Genomic DNA, 13,394 nt, shown 5'->3' with positions numbered 1-13,394 from the left:
ACCCTTGGGTGCGCCGATGGAGATTGATCTAACTGGTGCATATTTACACTACCCACTCCCCCTATGCAGAAAAAATTGTCACTCCCATTATTTTCTCGATGAGTTACGAGCTTTTCCGCCTCCCTTCGGCCAAAGTTCCTCAGGACTACCAATCACAGAAGGGCTTTTATTTGATGCTTAACGGAAAAGTTGAGCCAGAAAAATAGACCATTTCTTGATACGCTTGCTTGTTGTCCTTTGTAGAGAGTATCGTTATCTGCTGATGAGAACATGGAGAGCAACAGCGGAGTTAAATAAATATCAGAAAACTGAAAAACATAAGCATTCATTGTCTTTCAATCGCATTGCTGTGAAAAAGAACTTTCAAAAAGTCTGAGATATGAGCAAATTCACTTTGGTAGCTTTAATTCCAATTTTGTAGTCATGGATAAGGTTCTAAAATTCCAGATTAGAGAGAGTTTATCCCCTTGCCCTCCTAACTATTGTTTTCGTGTCCAGACCCTTGTGCGTAGTAAGATGAACCCAAATTTTCTTTGTTTACCTTTCTACGAAATACCCAACTGCTACTGAGCGGGTTAAAACTTTGTTGAGATCTAAATCTTAGCTTTTATTCCGTTCTAATGAATTTCAATTCTTGAAGTCCATCAATTTTCTCTTCTCTCTTTTAGAGACGAGATTTTGATCTTCAATCAGCACTTATTTCGACTCCTGCTTGTTACCCATTTCACAAATTTAATAAGGCACGTTTTAATGCTCATTACAGTTTGACTTTCCTTTCCCTTTTGTAGACATTTCAGCTGAAGAAGAGAGTTGTAAAAGTGATGATCCTTCAGAAAATAAACGTAGAAGGCTAGCAGGTATTGTAATTATCAAATGAAGAATTTTCATAGTAAGCTTTCGTTTTAATAACTTATACTATACTTAAAGTGGTGGAGTGTCCGAGCGCGGAATCTGGATGTGTTAGGTTCTATTCCTGGTGAGGACTCAAAATTGTTCCTTTGTCTCACGCTCGTGACAGGACAGTCAAAATTCTTCTCTTTCCTTTTCTTCTACCAACTTGTCATTCTTGTTCAAGAAACAGTACTCTGCAAAATTTTACGAAATTAAAATTCATGAAGTTTTTTGTTGTTACTTTGGCCGCTTCGTTTCCCAACATTATTGATCCATGATGAAATCAATGCTAGAAATTTAATCTTCCCTGCAATTTAAGAAGAGCTACCGAGAAAGGTAAAACTTAATGAACTGAGTGTGGGTTTGTTTTTGCAGGGGGGAAGGGAGAGAGCGCGGCGCCAGGGGTTAATTACCTTAATGCTTTCGTGCCAAGGAAACTGAACTTGAGTTTGTGTGGTTTTACAAATTTGGCATCGTGTGCATATTTATTCTTTCAATAAAAGTTAATACCTGTTTTTTTTTCTTAAATATTTCTTGAAACCGTTGAATGTTTGATAGCATTTTTCCCTCTGGGAAGAAGACCACCGACCCCCCAATAATACACCTAGAAACTCCTGCCTCAACCCCCCTTCCCTCCCCCCCCCAGCCCAACCCCCATTTTATTAACCACACCCAACCCACATTTCCTAATAGGTCCAACGAAGGTCTAACGCTCGAAACATCAGCTTCAGAATCTCTCTACAGAGGCCAATTTACGTTATCAACTCAGTTAATGAAACCAAATTATCATTGCTAACTGAACATTTGATTCACATTTCTTAATACTAGTAAGAGTAATCCTATAATAAACTCCTGTTAGAAATGGATGCTAACCCTTATGAACTTGCAAGTTATGTTGGAGCAAATTTGTTGTTTTATACATGAAACCTTGTTTGTTAAAGTGCCATGAGTTGTCTCTGTAGCACATCATCCCTTCGCTGAGTGCGCTATCATCAAAGGAAACGGTATCCGGTTAGATCGCACCATGGTTAGATCGCTCCCAGTTAGATCGCTCCAACCAAAAGTTAGATCGCTCCACTCGAAAGTTAGATCGCTCCATCAAATAAGTTACTTCGCTACCAACAAGGTACTTCGTTTCATGTTGTAATGTGAAGTATTGCTTAGCAATTATCTTTAAAGTTCATAGGTGATGATGTGTCTTGCGACGATTCGAGTACATCGTATTCACTCTGTCCATCAGATTAACCAGCTATATATTTATACATATATAGAGGTGACTAGAAGTATAGCGATGATGGAATAAATGATCGTGGTTACACTTCGTGAGTCCGTTACATGAGGCTTCATTTGTTCTCTCTGCGTAACTCAGATTTATTTCAAGGGCGCGCGAGCGATATTAATCGATTGTTAAGTAAGATATACACGTCATTTGATGAATTGTAAATTTAGATAGCTTAGTTTTGCTACCTTTACCTTAGTTTTCTACATGGAGCGAAGTAACTCATGTTAGGAGCGAAGTAACTTATACTGATGGCGCGATCTAACTTTCGAGTGGAGCGATCTAACCTTTGATTGGAGCGATCTAACTGGGAGCGATCTAACCATGGTGCGATCTAACCGTAATTCAAGGAAACTGCTGAGAAAATGATGAACGTTGTATATTTCAAAATTATTGAATGAACCTGGTCAATACTTTATGTTTACTGTATGTTCGTTGAGGCAAATTCGAGTTGGGAAGAGGTTTAGTCTCCATGCACACTAATGGAAGACCCAAAGAGAAATGTTCCCTTTAATGTAGGGAAGAGAACATTTATCAAGCTGTTTGCTTTTGCTTTCATTTCGGCCATCTTTGCCTAAATTCTCAGACACCATGCTTTTTGGCCACTGTATCTTTTATGTACGTTGTTGACAGTGCCTCGAAACTGGAAAAGTGTCGCTTTACTTGTGGGTAACCAAATCAAAGCGAAGGAAGATCATTTGATGCGTATATATTTTGATGTAGTTTTCTGGTAGCGCAAAATTTACTCACTACACAACTGCCAACTGTAAGCGTAAGGTTACAGACATATTTCCGTTCGCGTATGAGGACTTGCATTTTTTGTGTAACATGATGCACAGTAGTGATGCATAATGCAATGGCACAAATTGGCCTTGGAACAAATTCATTAGGAGAAGTTTCATTAGGAAAGGAAAAAAGCTCCATTGCTACAATTAATCTGTTGGCTCAAATAATATGTTCTGATCTAATTATTTTTTTACATTTGTTATCATGCAGGTGGTTCTCCTAAACATTTTCATCGGTCAAAGGTGAAACGCCGTGATGAAGGGTCGTCCCCGGGGGACGCCTTAACTCGGAAGAAAAGAAAAACTCGTTTAGCAGGTAAAATAAGGACATATCTATGGGCGTGCCCGTTAACCCCCCACCCCCCAACCCTATCCTCCTTTTTCCTGATTTTATGAAATAAAAATGTGTGGATCCAGCAAAATGGCATGAATAGATGCGGTACGTACTACCCGCTATCCTTTCATCTTGATTCTATGCTGTGATGTCTTTATGTGTTTAGTCAAGCAAGGAATTCCCAGCGACGAAGATTTAGAGTGGCTTTTCATCAGGAAAAAGCTCCATTGCTACAATGAATCTGTGGGCTAAAAAATAATATGTTCTGATCTAACTTTTTTTTTTTTTAATTTGTTATCATGCAGGTGGTTCTACAAAGGTGAAACGCCGTGATGAAAAGTCATCTCCGAGTGACGCCTTAACTCCGAAGAAAAGAAAAACTCGTCTGGCAGGTAAAATGAGGACATATCTATAGGCGTGCCCGTTAACCCCCAACCCCAACCCCTAAACTTCATCTTCCTTTTCCCTGATTTTGAAAAATAAAAATGTGTGGATCTAGCAAAATGGTATGAATAGATGCGGTACGTACTACCCGCTATTTTCTCATCTTGATGCTTTGTTGTGATGTCTCTACGTTTTTAGTTAAGCAAGGAGTCCCCAGCTACGAAGATTTAGAGTGGCTTTACCCAAGTTGCCCATTGTATGAAAAAGAGTTTTTTAGAGCTTTTCGCTCGATTGCAAACTAGAGATATAAATGGTATGCCACCAAATCCGTTTACGTGGCGATGACAGTTTTTCTAACTGGTTGAAAAAAAAAGCATAAGATATCTTCTGTCCGCGTATATGGGCATGGATTTTTTGTGTAAAACGATGCACAGTAGGGATGCGTAATGGAATGGCACAAATTGGCCTTGAAACAAATTCATCAGGAGATGTTTATTAGAAAAGGAAAAAGCTCCATTGCTACAATGAATCTGTTGACTCAAATAATATGTTCTGATCTAATTATTTTTTTACATTTGTTATCATGCAGGTGGTTCTACTAAACATTTTCGTTGGCCAAAGGTGAAACGCCGTGATGAAGAGTCGTCTCCAAGTGACACCTTAACCCCGAAGAAACAAAAAACTCGTTTAGGAGGTAAAGTGAGGACATATCTATGGGCGTGCCCGCTACACCCCCACCCCTACCCCCATCTTCCCTTTCCCTGCTTTTGTAAAATAAACATGCGAGGATCCAGCAAAATGGCACGAATTGATGCGGTACGTACTACCCGCTATCCTCTCATCTTGATGCTTTGCTGTGATGTCCTTACGTTTGTAGTCAAGCAAGTAGTTCCCAGCGACGAAGATTTAGAGTGGCTTTACCCAAGTTGCTTACTGTATGAAGAGTTTTTTAGAGCTTTTCGCTTGATTGCAAACTAGAGATATAAGTGATATGCCACCAAATCCGTTTACGTGGCGATGACAGTTTTTCTTACTGGCTGAAAAAAATAAGCACAAGATATCTTCTGTTCGCGTATGTGGGCGTGGATTTTTCGTGTAAAACGATGCACGGTAGGGATGCGTAATGGAATGGCACAAATTGGCCTTGAAACAAATTCATCAGGAGACGTTTTATTAGAAAAGGAAAAAGCTCCATTGCTGCAATGAATCTGTTGGCTCAAATAATATGTTCTTGTCTTATGATTTTTTAACATTTGTTACCATGCAGGTAGTTCTACTAAACATTTTCGTCGGTCAAAGGTGAAACGCCGTGATGAAGCGTCGTCCCCAAGTGACGCTTTAACTCCGAAGAAAAGAAAAACTCGTTTAGCAGGTAAAATGAGGACATATCTATGGACGTGCCCGTTTACCTTCATCCCCCAAACCCCATCTTCCCTCTCCCTGCTTTTGTAAAATAAAAATGTGTGGATCCAGCAAAATGGCATGAATAGATGCGGTACGTACTACCCGCAATCATGCCATCTTGATGCTTTGCTGTGATGTCTTTATGTTTTTTGCCAAGCAAGGTGTTTCCAGCGACGAAGATTTAGAGTGGCTTTTCATCAGGAAAAAGCTCCATTGCTACAATGAATCTGTTGGCTCAAATAATATGTTCTGATCTAGTTATTGTTTTTTACATTTGTTATCATGCAGGTGGTTCTACTAAACATTTGCGTCCGCCAAAGGTGAAACGCCGTGAAGAGTCGTCTCCAAGTGACGCCTTAACTCCGAAGAAAAGAAAAACTCGTTTAGCAGGTAAAATGAGGACACATTTATGGGTGTGGCCGTTGATCCCCACCACCGCCCACACCCCCCAACCTCATCTTCTTTAACCCTGGTTTTTGAAAATAAAAATGTGTGGATCCAGCAAAATGGCATGAATAGATGCGGTACGTACTACCCGCTATTCTCTCATCTTGATGCTTTGCTGTGATGCCTTTATTTTTGTGGTGAAGCAAGGAGTTTACAGCGATGAAGATTTAGAGTGGCTTTACCCAAGTTGCTCATTGTATGAAAAAGAGTTTTTTAGAGCTTTTCGCTCGATTGCAAACTAGAGATATAAATGATATGTCACCAAATCCGTTTACGTGGCGATGACAGTTTTTCTTACTTGCTGAAAGAGTTAGACGAAGAGTTAGATTAGCTTTCGCAGAAACTCGAAAATTGGAAGGTAGTCGGGCGTCGTCTAAAAATTGACACACTAACATTAACGGCGATTGATATGGAAAATAGGGGATGGTTTGAAAAAAGTTACAGAATGTTACTACATTGGAAAGAGAGGAATAGCTCAACTGCAACATACACGATCCTACATGATGCACTGTGTCATCCATTGGTTAAACGCACAGATTTAGCTGAGCAACTTATGACTGGTAATATACCACTTATCTTGAAATTCAATAAATATACAATTACATACAAGAGTAGTGCCTAAATTCTCAGACACTATGCTTTTTGGCTACTGTATCTTCTGCGTTCGTGGTTGACAGTCGCTCGTAACAGGAAAGTGTCGCTTCATTTGTGGGTAACCAAATCAAAGCGAAGGAAGACCATTTGATGCGTTTGTATATTTTCATGTAGTTTTCTGGTAGAGTAAAATTCACTCACTACTTAACTGCCGACTGTAAGCGTAAGGTTGCCGCTATTTCACCAGCTTCTAGGCTTTGGAATCCATTGAATTTAAGAAACGAACTGGTGAGTTTTTTTCATCACAGACAAATTTTTCGATGAATAGTTAAGTCAATATCAGTTTGCTGGAAAGCAACTAGCTCACCTACTAGAATGCAGAGATACAGGAAATACCGTTGCAAACTTCCTTTTTTAACAACTCTGTCTTTCTACACTGGCTATTTATTTTACATAAAGGATAGTTTTTTCCAAGTATTTTTCTCGAATTTTAAAAAGACATGTAAATGATAGGTCACCAAACTCAACAAAAAAAAATTCGGTTTGTGTACCCAGGCCTTCCTATCACGTATAAAACGATTTCTCTGTGTAACATGTAGGTATGCGTAATGAAATGGCTCTAAACGACGGGAAAACCTTAAAACTTTTAAGCGGAAAAGGAAAATCGTCGAGGCTATGTACAAGCTTATCTGTTGAACGAGAAAATCTGTTCCAATTTTTTTTAACATTTGTTAAGAATGCGATACAACTGTGAACGTGCTACAAGTGCTCTTACAAGTTTTCATTTTTAGTGAATGTCTATGTTTCTCCCCTAAGTTGCTTATTGCATGGAACATATTTTTTTCAAGCTTCTCGCTCGATTGCAAACAAGAGATATGAATGGTAGGTCGCCAAGTCCGTATACGTGGCGATCATAATTCTTCTTCCTGGGAGAAAAAAAAAGAACAAGAAATCTTCCGTTCGCGTAGATGGGCGTGCATTTTTCGTGTAAAATGATACACAGTAGGGATACATGCATTCCTGGGAGAAAAAAAAAAGAACAAAAAAATCTTCCGTTCGCGTAGATGGGCGTGCATTTTTCGTCTAAAATGATGCATAGTAGGGATACATAATGCAATGGCACGAACTGGCCTTGAAACAAATTCATCAGGAGACGCTTGTTGCCTTTGGTATAGAATATCGTTATCTGCTGATGAGAACATGAAGACCAACAGTGATATATATATCAGAAAACTGAAAAACATACGCAATCTTTGGTTTTTCAATCGCATTGCTATGAAAAAGAACTTTCAAAAAGTCTGAGATAGGAACAAATTCACTTTGGTAGCTTTAATTCCAATTTTGAAGTCATGGATAACGTTCTAAAATTCCAGATTAGAGAGGGTTAATAAGAAATTACTCACTTCTGCATCTTTATTGTATTTAATGTCTTAAATCTATTTTCTTTGTCCTAGATTGTAGGTATTACAAATCGCTGATTAAACACGTTTATCAACTACCCCCTCCCCCTGCCCGCCTAATTATTGTTTTCGTGTCCAGACTCTTGTGCGCAGTAAGATGAACCCAAATTTTCTTTGTTTACTTTTCTACGAAATACCTCACTATTGCTGACAGGGTTAAAACTTTGTTGAGATCTAAATCTTAGCTTTTATTCCCTCCCAATGGATTTCAATTCTCCAAGTCCATCATTTTCTCTTCTCTCTTTTGTTCCGTGATCAGGCTCACACAAGATTTTCATCTTCAATCAGCTCTTATTTCGACTCCTGCTTGTTACCCATTTCGCAAATTGAGTAAAGTGTGTTCTCATAACAATTTGACTTTATACTTATAGTGGTAGAGTGTCCGGGCGCAGAATCCGAAGGTGTTAGATTCTCTTCCTCGGGAGGACTCAAAATTTTTCCTCTTTTTTTTTCACGCTCGTGACAAGACAGTAACACTTCTTTCCTTTCTTTTTTCTTATACCAGTTTGTCATTCTTGTTCAAGAAACAGTACTGCGCAAAAAATTTTAAGAAATAAAAATTCATGAACTTTTTTTATGTTATTTTGGCCGCTTCATTTCCCAACATTGTTGATCCGTGATGGAAAAAATGCTGGGAATTTAATCTTCCCTGCGATTTAAGATGAGTTACAGGCAAAGGGAAAAATTAAAGAACAGAGTGTGAGTGTTTTTTTTCATTATCTTAATCGTTTCATGCCAAGAAGACTGTACTTGAGTTCGCGCGATGTTAGAAACTTGGCGCCGTGTGCATATTCATCCATTCAGTATCATATTCGTCAGTGTATTTTAATTCTCATAACAGTATAAATTTCTTTTCTCTTTTGCTGACATTTCAACAGGAGAGGAGGGTTGTAAAAGTGGTGATTCTTCAGAAAATAAACGTAGAAGGCTAGCAGGAATTATAATTATCAAGCGAAGAAATTTCATATTAAGCTTACGTTTTAATAACTTGTATTATATTTATGGTAATGAAGTGTCTGAGCGCTGAATCCAAAGGTCGAAGGTTCTATTCCTGGGGAGGACTTGATCTTTTTTGTCCAACGCTCGTGGCAAGACGATAAAAGATATTTCCTTATTCTTTTATTATAACAATTTATTATTCTTGTCCTGGTTTACTTCAGCTGCTTCAATGCCGAAAATTAATGATCGATCATAAAATGAAAATAAGATGTTGTTTTGGAGCTTCTCCCCTCGCACTTAACTCGGACTTTGCGCTCGCCCCACCCTTTCCTCCGTTTGCCTGAAAAGCGCCAAAATATTTTGAAAACTTGGTGTCGTATGCTTACTCATCCCAGCAATAAAAGCTCATGTCTGTTTTCTCTATTTTTCAGGACCGTTGAATGTTGAGAAGTGCCAAGAGAAGCTAAAATCTTATTATGACACCTTATGTAAGGTGAAAAACGTTCCATGGGACGAAAGCTCTTCCATTGAGATTAATGACATCTACACACCTTTGAATTGGATCAGAGATCACAGGAAGCCCAGCGGAGTGACACAAGAGGAACTTGAAGACTATACCGACATGTTCGAGGGAAAACATACTCGAATGCTTGTTTATGGTCGGCCAGGAATTGGCAAGAGTACGTTTTGTAAGAAGGCTGCATATGACTGGTCGAAAGCCTCTAAAGAAATCCTTATGAACTTTAGCATTGTGCTTCTGATTAAGTTGAGAGATGTGTGTGACGTAGGAAACATTCGCGATGTTTTACTTGCGTCTAAATTGCTGGCTAGTGATGGTCCGATTTCAGTTGATAGTCTCTATGATTACATAATTAACAATCAAGATAAAGTGCTTCTTATTTTGGATGGCTACGATGAGTACAGCTTTGCAAGAAAACACTCACCCATCCTTGCAATTTGGAAGGGCGAGCAACTAAGAGATTGTCACGTTATTGTCACCACGCGTCAACTTAAATGTGACGAGTTAAGAGGCCCCAGCCACGTTCAGTTAGAAATTCAAGGTTTCAAAACCTGGGAACGAAAAGATACCTTTGCAAGAAAATTTATGGAAGGTAAAGATCTTGACGAGTTTAAGCTCTACCTGGGAGAAAAAGATCTCGATGACGTGGCAGAAATACCTCTCGTCCTACTGATGCTGTGCATTTTGTGGAAAGAGAAACGTCACGAAGGACTGCCAAAATCACGGGCCGACATATTTATACATTTCATTCAAACCATGCTAGATCACAAAGTTGAAAGTCAACAGCTTATGCCATTTCAAAAAGTGACATCAACGGAAGCCAGAGAAGACCTTAGTAATCTTGGAAAGGTTGCCTTTGAAGCACTTCTGCAAGACCGTCTTTACGTACGTCAGAGAGAACTCCCCGGCAATATTTCAAGTAGTTTTGAAAAATTACGAGATGTTGGGCTTTTCCAAATTGTCAATCTTACGAGTCTCAATCCTGAGAAAGGGGCCTATTTCATTCATAAATCCGTACAGGAGTTCCTTGCAGCCTGGCACATTAAGGAGGAAGTTTCATCAATTAAAGGAGAAAGTACGCCTAGCCTTTCCAAAGTTGAATCATTTGAAGAGATCTTGAAGATGAATGAAGTTCTGAAATTTGCCTGTGAGCTGTCAACAGAAGCTGCTTACGCAGTTTTCCGTCATGTAGCGTCTGTTGAAAGAAAGGAATCTTTTCCGGAATGTGATTTTATTGATCCGCTTCAGGCGATTGAACTACCGTTGTCTCAACAACTTTATTGTGGGCTTATCTCGCATAGCTACTTTTGTTGTTCGGCCGAGAAGAGGCGGGATCTCTGCTCAGTGTTTCCCTCTTACACCGAAGGTGTTTTGTCTCTTGATTGTAACAAGCTGAACATCACTGCAAATGAACATTTGCTGAAATCTGGCATGACACCCAACATTATCGTTTTTCCTCTCCTCGAAAATTCTTCAGAGGAAAGCTATCAAAACTTAATCACTGTAGCAGAGGACACAGATGCTGTATTTATTAGCTGTTCGGGCGAAAAGAAAGCCGCAGATTTGTTGAAGAAGTTTCCGCGTTGTCCTGTGAGCGGGTTCTCTTTGGAGAGAGAGAGAAAAATGATCGTTTATGTTCGTCTTTTATTAAAAGAAGAAGGTGTTGGCACTTTTCCGACTGAAATGCTGCGAGAGCTCCTTTCGCCAACAGTAGAGTCTACTCGAGTGAAGCGTGTTAGTGATCCGTGGAATGAACAAGACAACGAAATAGCTCAGTATTTGACTCAGAACACTTTTAGCATCACTGATCTGACTCCTCATAGTCTTTCCCGTCTGATTGAAATTCTTATTTTCAACATTGAAAGGCAGGAGATGAAGATGCTAGCCGATTTCTTACCACTTTTCACTGCTCTGAAATGGATAGAGATTACTGGGAAACCCTTTAAAATCATGGATGCTCAGTTGACAGAGACCCTGGTGTCTCGTATCATCTTCACTGACAGACTCCACAAATTAGAACTTATTAATATCAATTTAACAGCCAAACCTGCCGCAGTCATCGCCAGATCTCTGCACCAGGCTCCTGACCTGGACGAGCTCGACTTGTCACAAAACCCTCTTGGTGAAGGAGTAAATGATCTCACTCAACATCTCAGCCATGTTCCTCACCTGTATGCACTGAACCTCTCGTATGTTAAATTGACAAAGCAACAAGTGAATGATTTGAGTGAAGCTGTACGTCAGAGTAACATCTCCTTTTTGCAGACACTCTACCACGTGAGTTTTGTGATCTTAGTTTGCATATGTAGTCATTGTTCATGTCCATTCTGTTCAATTTACTGTGGTGTTGTGTTAAGAATTTTTACGCCCTTGGTTCGCGAAGCAAGTGCCATATTTCCTTTGCTTTTATAGAACAAGATTGAAGTTTATCTCATGAAAAGTCACCACCAGTCAGTTCAAATCAGTTCTATACGTGTAATTTATAATTACGTTAAATTCTTTCATGCGACATGTGTAAATACCACGGTGTGCAGTTCTATACTTATTTCGCTGTTTACATCGCTGTCGCTTTGTTGTTTGCATTTACTTCTTGCTGTGTTTCTAGAAGAACTGGCGGAAGTTTGGACCACCTTGTATTAGTTTCTTGGCGTTTAAAATCACTTTGTCAATTCGCCCGCAAAGAAATAACACAGAACTGAAAGACTGTTCACGATGAAAATAAGACATTTTTTCAGTTTGCTTCTTTTGCGGTATGTCAGTCAGTAAAGGACTATCCTGTATTGTGGAAAGTTGAGCGAGAATCGAGATACCAAATGGTGTGCAGAAATTTTCTTCCTAATCGAATTTTAATCACGGTGGAACTTTCAGTATTAGTAATGTAACTACTTTACATTAACTGGCGTTCATTAAATTTTGAAAGGATGCCAAAATAAGAGAGGAAATCCAAAGCGAAGCAAATACTGTGGCTTTTTAACGATTTCAATTAAAGGTTTTACATTCCGAATTACTGAAAAGGTTTACATGCATTAGAACATTATACAGTCACTCTTTGTCGCTACCATTTAATCTGTTAAACTTGGAAGCAAAGCAAGTCATTTTTTTACGTTAAAACGAGAACCCATTTAAGTATGTTTGTTTACGTTTGAGGAAGGGTGAAGTCTGAAGTGTGTAGTCTGTTTTTGAGTGTCTTAAACAATATTAGTTTGTTAGCCTCGATAAATCTATTCCTTTTATAATTAGGACCAGAGAAAAAAGGAGAAAATAAAGTAAAACAAAAGTAAATGTGAGGACGGCTGCGTGTTTTCAGATATTAATGACAGAAAGTTAATGTCAGTGTTTGAAAAAGATCAAGGAGCTACTTTCTACACTTGTCTTAAAATTTAGGAAATCTGCTAGGACTGGTTTCCAACTTTTGTTTATTCGTTTAGCTATTTTTTTCCTTCGGAAAGTGGTCTTGATTTCTGTAAGAGAAACAGGAATTGAGGGAGCAAACAATTGCTTGTACTTACCATGAACTGAGTATCTGCCTGTAAGAAATGATTTGAGACCTTAGTTTTTTCACTTTGTTTTATTTACAGCTCTAAGGAGTTGTTAAACAATGTCATACTTTAAAGCTGAAGCTTCTTTCTGATGGAGGAAAAGCTAAACTTCAAAGGAAATGTGGGATGTTTCTGGACGCTCTGAGAAAAAAAATTTGATACCCAAGTATTCCCTTAGAAAGAGCTTCTGGAATAGTATTTGGGAGTTTTGTAGAAGGAAGGTTAGCATAAATCTGTAATTTTTATTTGATTGATTAACTCAGTGATTTAGTATATAATTTAGGTTTTAAAAAAATGCTGTTAAGGCACAGCAGAATGTTTTCCCTTAAACTTCCTTTTACACAGATTTTCCTTTTCTTCCTCTGGTCCTAACCAGAAGTTACCAGGAACATTGTTGATTAGAAAAGAAATGACCAAAGGCTTCCACTTGAAAAGTAGTAGAGAAAGAATGCTACCACTGTAAGAGAGATACTGGTTCAAATTTGCAGACAGATATTCTCTAATGTCAATGGTTTGCGGTCACTTTGATCAATTATGTTTTTATCCTACTCTATCCAGAGAATTTCTTGTTAATCAGCCTGTGTAAAAATAATAATGAAGGTTACATCTGTCTGAATCAAACTTTCCCTAACTGGTGATGTCTTTACATTTTTCATATTAACTTACTAAGCAGACTGCTAAGCTGATGAGCTGCTAAACTACAAAAATATTGCAGCATTTGAAATGCACACAAATAATGTCCACCTTTGCAGTTTCCTAAGTTTGAAAATGAGTACCAGCTGTGGATGAGCCACTTAGTAAATATTCATAACCTTTAA

The 13,394-nt window shown here is 38.6% G+C and overlaps 1 protein-coding gene across 1 annotated transcript in view; it reads left to right on the top strand.

Annotated features, from left to right (window-relative positions):
• The window catches only part of LOC131771795 (NLR family CARD domain-containing protein 4), a 92,444-nt gene that overhangs the window by 76,375 nt on the left and 2,675 nt on the right, over positions 1 to 13,394 (top strand). The gene's annotated exons all lie outside the window — the stretch shown is intronic.

This window comes from Pocillopora verrucosa, chromosome 3 (genome assembly GCF_036669915.1).
Source record: "Pocillopora verrucosa isolate sample1 chromosome 3, ASM3666991v2, whole genome shotgun sequence".
In the NCBI taxonomy this organism is placed as follows: Eukaryota; Metazoa; Cnidaria; class Anthozoa; order Scleractinia; family Pocilloporidae; genus Pocillopora; species Pocillopora verrucosa.
The sequence above is the reverse complement of the archived record's forward strand: the minus strand, read 5'-3'. Positions and strand labels throughout refer to the sequence as shown.